Raw genomic sequence first — 11,753 nt, forward strand, 5'->3', positions numbered from 1 at the left:
GAGGAGCTAAAGCAGTACTATGCACAAACAGCCCCTGCAAGAGCTATCCCAATTCCTGACTTGAAACTATAATCCAGAGCATGGTACTTGTACAAAAACAGACAAACCAATGGAATAGAAGATCCAGAAGTACATACATGCAGCTGCAGCGTGTAGCCATGACATACACTGGGAGGAAAGGGCCTCTTTAGGAAGTGGTCCTGGGAAAAGTGAATACACACACATGTAGAAGACTGAAACTAGAATTCTGTCTCTCACCCTGTGCAAAAATTGACTCAAAGTGGGTCAAAAACCACATGGTATGTAAGTACACGGAGACGTATTATTCAGCCATAAGGAAGAAAGAAATTATGTCACTGGGGGAAAGTGCATGGAACTGCAGAACATCATGTTAGCTCATAGAAGCCACACTGGAGAATAGTTACCACATGTTTCCTCTGACATGTGAATTTTTAGCAAAAGTGAAACGAAATAAAAGACGGCACTGTTAGGTCTGTGGAAGGAGAAAAAGGGATTGGGAAAGTGTGGAGAGGAAAGGGAAAGAAACTGATCAGTGGTGGCTCATGCCTGTGATCCTGCCTACTCGGAAGGCTGAGATTGGGAGGGTCACTGTTTGAGGGCAGCCCTGGCAAGAGAGCTCATCTCCAAAATAACCAGAGCAAAACAGACAGAAAGTATGGCTCAAGTGGTAGAGGGCCTACTTTGCCAGCGTGAAGCCCTGACTTCAAACACCAGTCCTACCAAACAAACAATGCTGGGGCAGGAGAAGCACAAGTTCAAGGCCAGCTGGGGCTTCACAGTGAGTTCAAGGCCAGTCTGATCATAGCATGACCCTGTCTCCTCCCTCCAAATAAAGAGTGCAAAACTTTAAAAAAGCAGAATGAATATCTGAGAAGTATAAGACAATTACACAGAGAGCAAAATCCTGTAACGGTAATAGAAGAAGGAACAGAAAGTACACACACACAAGGTTTGCAGAGAGAATTTCAATGATCAGAAACCCAGTCACAGATCAGGATGGGTAGAGACCTTGGCATAACAGCTGCCAAAAGAAATGAGGAAACTGTACCTGGAAATACATTCAAAACAAACAGGAGAAAAAAACCTTAATGCAAGGCATAAAAACACTTTGCCTATAAAAAAGCATCTATGTCTTATTCTCAGGAATCACACAAGCAAGAAGACCCAGGAGCAATATAATAAATGTGCCAAGAGAGCAAATACACACTAAACTACAACTTACATCTTGTCAATTGTCCTTTCAAAGGGAAGCAGAAGTACAAGGATGATAATCTTCTACCTTTAATTTACAAATTAAAAGGAATTCTAACCAGACACTGGGCAAGAAATGCTAAAAAGACACTTGTCAGAGAGAAGGGAAAAAAATAACTTAACTGATTTAAGAAATTTACCTAAACTAATAATAATAAGAATATATTCAATGATCACAGTTATGTGCAAGTGAAATAAATGAAAGTGACACAAGGGACAGGAAGGAGGAATCAGAAATATTTTGCTACGTTAGGCACTTGCACTATACTTTTGAAGTGGTATAGTACATTTAAAAGTGAACTTAGATTAGTTGTATATGTGTATTTCAAATTTCAGGCAACCACTTTGAAAAGTTTTTCAAAGAAGTATAATTTCTGCAAAACAGAGAAATATGGTGTCATACGCAATACACCCCAGTAAAACAAAAAGGTTAAAGGAGCAGAAGACAAAAATAGGGACTCAAGACAAGGTTACCAAGCCAACAAAACACAGTAACAAATAAGGTAGAAATTAATCCACGTGTATCACTTTATATCACTTTAAGTGTCCGTGCTCAAAATATGCTGCCGGAGTGACTCAACTGGTAGAGCACCTTGAGTTCAAACCCCAGTACCGCCAACAACAAAAACAAACCAAAAAGTCAAAGATTTTCTGGCTAGAAAACAGACTGCACTCTGCATGGTCTACACAAAGGACTTTACATACACTTCATATGTGCAGATCAACGATAAAACAATGGAAAAAGCTCACCGTGCTGACACAAGCTGAAGAAAGGCAGGGTAGCTCTATTAATTTCACACTGAGGAGATTTCAAGCAAAGCAAAATTGTAAAAGTTATAGAGGGGGGCATTGTATAAAAGCAATTATCCAAGTACTTCTAAGAATTCTGACATTGCTGTGCCACACAACAGAGTTTGAGGCAACCATGAAGCAAAACTGGTAGAAATGCAAGAAGAAATAGATGAAGCTGCTATTATAGGTGGCTACTTCAATATCTCTTTTTATCAGAAATGAATAGCTCCAGCAGACAGAAAATTAGGGTTGAACACACCACCACCATCAACCAACTGCATATAATTAATACTGGTAAATTACTTCATTCAACACCAGTCCAGTACATATTCTTTCAAGCACACATGCAACATTCACCAAGAAAGACCACTTCTGGGCCATAAAACATTCATTAGTAAATTTAAAGCAACAGATATTATGAACATCCACACTCACACCACAGAAAGATTAAACCAGAAATCACTAACTGAAACCTTAAAAGGCTCAAACTATGTAAAGACTGAACAACACACTTGTGAATAGTACATAAATCAAAGAAGAAATGTCAAGAGAAAATAAATATTTTGATCAAAATAAAACCTAATTTATCAAAATTTGTAGGAAGTGGTGCTTACAGGGAAATTTATAGCATCAAGTACATATATTAAATACGAAATTATTAAAACCAACAACCTAAGATTCTAACCTTAGAAACACTTCTAAAGGAGTAAATCAAGTCCTAATAAATGTCAATTAGGACACAAGTCAAACTAATTTAAAAAAAAATCAGCACAGAAAGTCGGTAAAACAAAAACCTAGTCATTTGAAAAGATGGGGCTGATTAATACTAGAAATGAAAGATGCCACTACAGAGATCCCATGGCCATTAAAAAGATAGGAAGTAGCTGGGCATAGTGGCTCATGCATGTAATCTTGACTACTTCTGAGGCAGAGATGAAGAGGATCATGATTTTGAGGACACCTCAGGCCAAAAAAAAAAGTGTTAATGGAACCATCATCTCAGTCAGTAAGCCAGGTATTGTTAAGAGGTTAAGGTTGGTAGGTACGACGCAACTATCTGCTCTTTTCACTCCAAGAAGGAGACAAGTCAAGGTAATTAAGGAGAGACTATATTCTGGAGAGAGGAAGCGCTTCGGAACAAAGCACACAGGGTTGTAAGGTGAAGACTGGCAGGTTTTGAAGGTGAAGGTTTGGCACGGATCCACCCCCTGAACCCCAACCCCTTAGAAATGCCCCCCCTTTCGTGGTTAACGCTTCAGTTCTTGTGGACCCCTGCGTCTGCATCCTGCAAAGTGGAGAAGGGGAGTAGCCGGCTCAAACTAGTTCTGAAGGCACGTGCCGCTCGCTGTAGCCCACCTGGCACCCTTCCTAACCTTTTAAGTGTTTTTCCCTACTTACGACTGCACGAATATTATTTGCCTCTCATGTATATACACTTAAGAGTGAATTACGGGGAGGGGCATGCGCAGTCAGAAATCAGTGCTACAGCATCTGGCTGTCAATCAAATCTGCTAATCACCCTAACACCACCCACAGAACCGCCCAGGTTTCTCCCACCAGCCTGGCGCAAACCACATAAAAGCCAAGTAAGATCCCACAGGACCGTACTCTCCGGCTGTGCAGGTCCAGACGACCATTTGTCTCCTGCAGGAGTTACTTTCACGTTCAACCCTCCTTTGCCCCACACTCCCTTTTTTCTCCGATCAATCCCAATTCCAGACAAGAGCCTGACGCCACCCCCAGATTGCCGGTAACAAAAGTAACAAAAATCACATGCATCAGAGAAAATCTCCATAATGTCCAAAGTCCAACTCAACCCTCCTAGGGTGAGAAAGGGAACCAGAGACAGCCACCAGCTGAGACCCGTGTGAACACAACCACCTGCCAGGGATTTAGATTCTTCACAGACACTAAGCTATGTGAGTGAGGCAGGTGAGAGCTGTGTGCTCCGCGCAACTGAAGGGCTCCAGTGGTGAACGTCGGAGCAGAGTGGGTAGCATGAATCTTAGGCAGAGTATGTCACTCCACTGCTACCTGTTGGGTACAACCCCACTCACAAATGAGAGCCATATCCACTCAGACCTCTGGACTATTCAACAGCAAAATGCTTTGTTAAAGAGAATTGATTGCCCTAGAGTGTGCCACCCAGGAGCCCCTAGGTGATCCCCCCCTCCCTCCCTGTTCCAACCAGGTTGTGAAACTCTGCTGGCACCTGAAGCTACAGGAAAAACCTCTTTCCTGGAAAAACCTCTGTCCTGGAAAAACCTGCCTGGCAGGCCAGAAGCCTCCAGAAGTGAAACCCCACCCGTCTGAACCTGTTCCCATAGCATCTATACCAAGAGAGCCTTCAGAGTGCAAATCACTAGCTAGAGGAACACCTCTAACCACAATAGGGACAGATGTTTGTGAACCAAAGACTGAAGGACAATGCTGGAATGCTGGACACTGAGACATAATCCAAGCACTATCACAACTTCTCTTCGGTGAGAAATGTAACCTTTAAAGCAAAATTTGTTTTGTTCCTTTAAAAAAAAAAAATTTGTCTTCTGTCACAATTTTTTCTTATTAAGTTTCACTTTTTTTTTTTTTGCTGTGTTTGTTTTTTCCCTTATTTCCAAACCATTCTTTATTTCTGTTATAACCATACTGTGCTCATCATACCATTATTTCCTATACCTAATTCCCCATCCCTATTTTTGTACTTCTCTCCTTTTCCCACCTCCATCCCTTACATTACTCAATTCCCAATTCTTCCATGTTCAACCAGTGTTAAGATCCCAGATCATCCCTTAGGAACCAGAGTTTTGTTTGCATACAACCTAGGTAAGGGTTCCCAATTGTTTCTTGCTTACTACAGTATCTGGTTTATGCTGGTTGAGTGGCTCAAGTGGTAAAGCGCCTGCCAAGCAAGTGTGAGGCCCTGACTTCAAACCCCAGAACTGCAAAAAAACAAAAGAAACAAGAAAAATCTGAATTGTTGACCTTGTTACTGCAGTAGGTTCCCCTACCTAACTGAGGAAGTACAAGAGAAACCCAGGCCAACAGATGAGTAAACCACAGCACAGAAATTTAAATACAAAAAACTAAGCCCAAACCACTCAACAACTCAACCACTAAATCCAAGGGCAATAAACTGCATGAAATAACAGATAGGTAAGTCAGAAGTCTACTGTTAAAAATTATTCAAATAAACAGATAAATGAAGTTAGCAAATGAATTTAAGACCTAGACAAGAAAGTTGGCAACATGGATGAGAAATTCAGCAAGGTAATGCAAATTAAAAAGAAGGAAAAAAAAAGGGGGGGGGTAGGGGAAAGAAAACCAAAAACATAAGTAGAAATGTTAGAAATGAAGCCCTCCATAAATCAAATAAAACACAGTATGAGCCGTAATATTACCAGACAAGACCAAGCAGAAGAAAGAATATCAGAGACGGAGGACTTTATCACCAAGGGGGAAAAAAAAAAATCATAGCAGAAAATATCCCAAATCTAGATAATAATATAGACAAAGTCCCTCATGACCAGAAAACAACAACTTCACATCATATAATTAAAATGCCAAGACTGAAGAACAAAGAAAGCATACAGAAAGAAAGCTGCAAAGGAAAAATGGCAGCTTGCATACAAACATAAATATGTAACAATCACCTCAAAGCTGTCAGCACAAACCCTAAAAGCTGGGAAATCATGAAATAGTATGTCGTGCTCTGAGAGAGAATTACGGCAAACTAAAGAATATTATATCCCGCAATGCTATCCTTCAATTTTGATGGAGAAACAAAAACCTTCCAGGAGAAAGGATAAGCTAAAGAAGTTCATGTACACAAACCTACACTGCAGAAGACAATTAGTGAGTGTTTCACACAGTCTCCACAAACACAAGAAACCAGGAAAGAATAAAATTCAAAAGGGATATTGGTGAACCCATGAGAGCCGGGAACGTATAAAGCATGTTCAACTCGGTAACACAAAATACAAACAGAAAAGGGAACCCATAAATCAATCCAAAACATACCGGGTCAACTGCTTTTTGATAATGGCACCCACAAGAGTTGATGAACCAGCTACCCAGAAGCCAGACCTCAAGAAGATCGCACCTCAGCCTTGTGCCTTACCCACCAATAAACCAGGCATGGTGGCAAACCCCTATAATCCCGACTACGTGGGAAGGTATAGGTAGGAGCATCGTGGTCTGACGCCAGCCCAAGGCAAAAACAGGAAACCCTACTTGAAAACTTGAAAAAACTAACACAAGTAATAATGGCTGGGAAGTTGGCTCTTAGTAGTAGCACCTGCCCAGCACGTGCAAGCCCTTAGTTCAAACCCCTCAAAAAAGAACCAATGAAGAATGTACAGTTCCAATAAATGTTCTTGGAAAAACCGGATTTCCACATGCCAAACCAATGAAAACAGACCCTACCCCAAACACAACAAAGAAAACAGAGTGGTTCAGGAGGCAGAGCCCTCGCTCCGCAAGCCTGAGTCTCTTGAGTTCAACCCCAGTAACTGCAAAAGACAAAACAAAACAAAACTAACCAGATACACCTAAAAGTAACGGTAACAGCCGAAAACCAAAAACACTACTAGAAGCAAACACAGGGGAAAATTTCCTTGACGCTGGCCTTGGCAATGTCTCTTGGGTATCATACCAAAAGTTCAGGCTGTAAAGCAAAAATAAACTTACTGCAACTACACCAGAACAAGTATCTGCACAGCAAAGGAAACAATCACCAATCAAAGGATGAGACAAGTGATGTGTACCCTCAGGACTACAGAAAATAAATCTGCTGTGCATTTGGGATTCATGATGACCAGATTTTTAGTTGACCTTGCTAAAAAAGAAACCAGCAACCGTGTGCTGATGCAACTACGTGCAATACTGGATGTTAGTATTATGCATCACAAAACCATCCACAATGTACCTCATATCATCCTTCAGACTGTATACCTTAACGACACACAATAAAGTTTATTGTCTTAAAGGCATCCAATTAAATACAGTAAGAATCTACACGTAGTTACTGCCTTGAAAACTATAAAATGCACATATAATATTGCACATATAATTATCAGAATCAATGCATAATCAATTACCAGTTGGATCTCAGCAGGAATAATCATCAGCATACTGGGTTCAAAGATCAGACCCTAGTGAAGCTGGTACAGAGGTGCAGAGGGTTAAGGAAAACAGGAAGGGATGGTGAGGGACTCAAGAGAACAGCAATACTGAGGAGCTCTCAACAACACCTAGGAAATACTTCTGAATCTGTGAGAACTGCATCTGTCCAGGAGGGACTATGCGCAAGGTTGAGTTCAAGGAGAGAGAAAATAGGCCTTGTTCCTCTTTCCCATTACCTTCTGATCTGCTAATGCTTCCCACTGGCCCATCTTAACTGCTCAGGGAGCCTGGATGATAAATTTAGAGATCAGACACACTCGGGCACAGTGAAAGCAGAGAAGGGATTAGGGCAGGAGGAAACAGCAAGGGAGAGCAACCAGAATACAACCTCAGAAGAAGACAGGAAACAAATGCTTAAACTACTCCTTACAGGTCACAGGAGCCTCACAATGTGGCCTGGGATTTGAATCTAGGACTTCTACCTCCAAGTACAGGTCCCAGCTGGACTCGATTCCTGTCTAGAATCTAAAGAACATTCTACTGTTCTCTGTCAAACATATCCCTCTCTATTGGACTTTTATTCTGCAAACTAATTCTGCTTTGTTTTAACTATAAACGATTTTGTCTTTCTTTCAGGGGATTTTTGTTATTGTCGTTGAGGTTGTCTGCAGGGGTAAGAGACTGAACTCAGGGCCTTGCACATAATACGCAAGCTCTCTACCATTAAGCTATAAACCCTAGGCCCAGTACCTGAAGTTTGGGGGTGGAGGCAGTACTGGAAATTGAAGTCAGAACCTCGCCCTTGCTAGGCAGGAGCTCTACCACTTGAGTCCTACCCCCAGCCCTTCAGGCTTTAGTTGTTTTTCACAGGGGGGTCTCAGGCTTTTGCCTGAGCCGGCCTGGACTGCAATCCTCCTACCTGTGGGGTAACAGGTGGATACCACCACGCCTGGTTTATCTGTCGAGGTGAGGCTCTTGCTAGCAACTTTGCCCAGGCAGGCCTCAAATCAGGTTCCGGCCAATCTCCAACTCCCAAACAGCGGGGATTACAGGCAAGAACCAACACGGCCAGCCCCTCAGCTCCCTAAAATTTTAAGGTAAAACTCACGTAATATAAAAATTACCCATTTTAAAGTGTGCGATTTAGTGGCATTTAGTATATTCACAATGATGCACAGTCATCACCACTCTGCAATTCTTAAATATCTCCATCACCCAGTTAAAAACCCCTACCCATTAAAATTTTGTTTTCTCCGACCCCGGAAGTCAGGAAACCACTGACCTGCTCTCTAGCTCTATGACCCACCATATTATGCAGCCTCTGCACAGATTGCAGTTTCAGACTGATGGTGTTTTTCCTTTCCTTCTTCTCTTTTGCAGGTACTGGGGACTTAAGTCAAGGCAAGTGCTCTATCACTTAAGCCACACACACACCGCCTCCCCCCGCTCACCCCAGCCCTTTTTGCTTTTAGTTTTTCAGACAGCATTTTGCACCTTTTCCTGGCACCAGCCTCAGGCATAGCCTCTGCTCTCCAGCAAAGCTGGGAGGAGAGGCCTGTGCACCACAGTAACAGAGCTTTTTAAATCATGCATTTCACTGTTTTTGTTTTGTTTCGTTTTCCTGGTATCGTTCAATAGTCTGACCCTGTGTTCCTCACCCCAGCCTACTAAGAGTGTATGCAAGGGAGAAAATAACTTACATTTGAGGGACTGAAAAGACTGGAGAGACTGACTGACTCATCAGAAAGATTCTGTGGGAAAGAGATACTGAAAATATCTTTCTTACACACCATGTTAAGTCACCAGTCTATATTTTACTTTAAGTGGATTGATTTCACAGTGGGAAGGAACTACTAGGCTGAATGTTAGACATTAATTGCTAGGAGACAGAAGTCATCTTATGATGTCATAGCTGCTCAGCTTGGGAACCATTATGATGGATTAGGTGAGTCTGTGCAGATCTACTGGCGCAGCATTTGTGAAGCTGCAGTGTTCAAAACCATGCAGATAAGCGTAGCTAAGGAAAAATTTACTTGAGATGGCACAGGTATCTTTAGAACCTCCAGATGGTTCTCCCAAGGATGAGTCCACTGGTTCAGAGACCCCCGTCACATCTTCATTGTGTGGTCACACATCCACTGAGGACTCAGATTTAAGGTCTATTATTGAGGAAAAGGCTTTTCAGGCTCTGTCTCAGGGTTCCCTGATAAAAAGACCACGTCTCACTTTTTGTGTCTCTGAACCAAATGACGACAATGACTTTCTTTCCCTGACTTTTCCCAAAAAACTTTGGAAAATAGTACACAGTGACAAATTTAAGTCTATTTGGTGGGATGAAGATGGCACTTCTATAGTGATTAACGAGGAACTCTTTAAGAAAGAAATTTTGGAAAGAAAGGCTCCTTTCAGAATATTTGAAACTGACATTATGAAAAGTTTTGTTCGACAGCTTAATCTTTATGGATTTAGTAAAATGCGGAAAAATTTTCAAAGATCTGCTTCTCTAGCCGACTTCCTGGCAGAAGAAAAAGAAGTCTCTACCTTAAACAAGGTATTCATTTACATTTCCTCACTTACTAATTATGTACTAATTATGTGATTTTATTTTGTACGTCAATTCATGTGTTATTACATGGAGTAACACCAAATTTGGAAAGTATATGATATTAATGTTAAAATCAACTTTTTCAAATTAATTTGCAAACTAAGGACACACTGAGCATTAAACATTTAGGGTTTTAAGAGATTTTGCTAGCAAATTTGACCCTAACCAGTGAACTCTGGATAAAGGGATTCAGTAACAGTTGTACTGACTGTACTACAAATATACAGCATGTATAGTCACTTGAAGAACGATCATATTTGAATGCCGGTTTCCCAGTAAGTACATACTAAGAGGTTCAAGTAGGTTAATGAGATTCACTGCATGGGCTGAAACTAAAATCTGTGATTTCATACAGTAGGCTTGTTACTGTCTCTTGGTTATAAAATGTCACTAAGTAACATTGTCCTTTGGTTTCAGTTACAGTTCTATCGTAACCCAAATTTTAAACGAGGCTGTCCCCAGCTTTTAGTAAGAATGAAACGAAGAGTTGGGATTAAAAATACTTCTCCAGTAACTGCTCCATTAGTTCCAGATCCCCACAAGAAGCACCTAAGAGCAGGGGGAAATGCGGATAACCATAATTCTGGTTTAGCTGATGAAGCTAGTAGAGAAAGTTTATTTTCAACCTCTACAAATTTCAGTGTGCCTCTGATAAAGAAGCCTTCTACCAGTCACAGAATTGCTAACACAACCGACCTAAGGACAAGTGACTTTTCTCCTCCATCAATTTCAGCTAAACCATCAGAACAAAGTGTCACAGATCAGCATCCAATTTTCAATCGTTCACCTCTTTTCATAGGCACTCACTGGGCAGCTATATACTCAGGCAAGTGCCCACATTGTGAATTTGAATTTCGTTACAACTTCTTCTTCTAAATACTACATCCTACCTAACTTAGAGAACATGTTTTCTGGACTAATGATGGTGCCTTCTACTTTCCCAATTAGATATCCTGACCTATCAACCAGTGAGGTTTCCGAGTCTAACCAGCTAACAGCAGGCAACCCACGGTACCCAGTGCTCACAATAACTGATACATCTGCTGCCTCACATTCAAATTCAACTGATAAATATGAAGATCAAACATCTTCATTACAGCAACATCTTCCTAACAACAGTCTAGCAAGCGAGTAGCAGATTTTGCAGGATGAATTTCGGCTGACAAATACGTAAAATGTGCCTGTAATTCTCTTATGTGAACAATAAAACTATATGTCCACCATTGTGGCTTCTCTTTCCTTATTTTTCAGAAAATTCAAGAGTAAGATGGTGTTTTATTTCAATGCAGACCACTGTACTATTCATCCTTTAACATATGATCTTCTTAGTCATTTGACAGGAAATGGGTCACACACCCGTCTAACTAAGTAGAGCTATTTTTTAAAATAAAGAAATAATGAGAGCAAAGAAAACTGCAGCGAGGAAAATTAGAGATATAAACTAGTCTGACAAGGGACTAAGGAGGGTATAAATCAGGAAGAGAATTTTAACAACTGGTAGTAACAAGGGCCAGTTTCTTTGGAATGAGGCATTCCAGCTGGTTTGTGCCTTTCAGTTCCTTTCACCAGAGATGACCTTTCATGTTTTCTAATGCACTCTTTTATCATATTGGTACCCTGCTCCATCCCAGGACAAAGTTAATTCCTTGTGCCTGCATTTAACACTGTTTAGGTTCTGAGCCAAGATCCTCACATGGCTAACAAATTCCGTCAAGATCTGGCATCTCTGTACTTTGCAGCTTGTCTATCTGTTCCACCACTGCTCATCTGGAGCTACATTCAGGCAAACTCCTTCTAGCACACCCATTCCCATCTTGTGACTTTTGTCTGTTTCCTCCCTGGGGTTAAACGCCCTCTCTCCTTTGCCCACTGTATTAGTTAGGACGTTGTGTCAGGACAACCACAGTACCTAAGAGAACAGCACTGAGAAGGAAGGGTTCATTTTGGCTCACACTTCCAGGGG

The 11,753-nt window shown here is 41.2% G+C and overlaps 1 pseudogene; it reads left to right on the forward strand.

Moving 5' to 3' along the window:
• Positions 1-8,266: 8,266 nt before the first annotated feature.
• On the forward strand, positions 8,267-10,986 carry LOC141420446 (heat shock transcription factor, Y-linked-like; annotated as a pseudogene).
• Positions 10,987-11,753: the final 767 nt, after the last annotated feature.

This window comes from Castor canadensis, unplaced genomic scaffold (assembly GCF_047511655.1).
Source record: "Castor canadensis unplaced genomic scaffold, mCasCan1.hap1v2 HAP1_SCAFFOLD_218, whole genome shotgun sequence".
NCBI classification, from domain to species: Eukaryota; Metazoa; Chordata; class Mammalia; order Rodentia; family Castoridae; genus Castor; species Castor canadensis.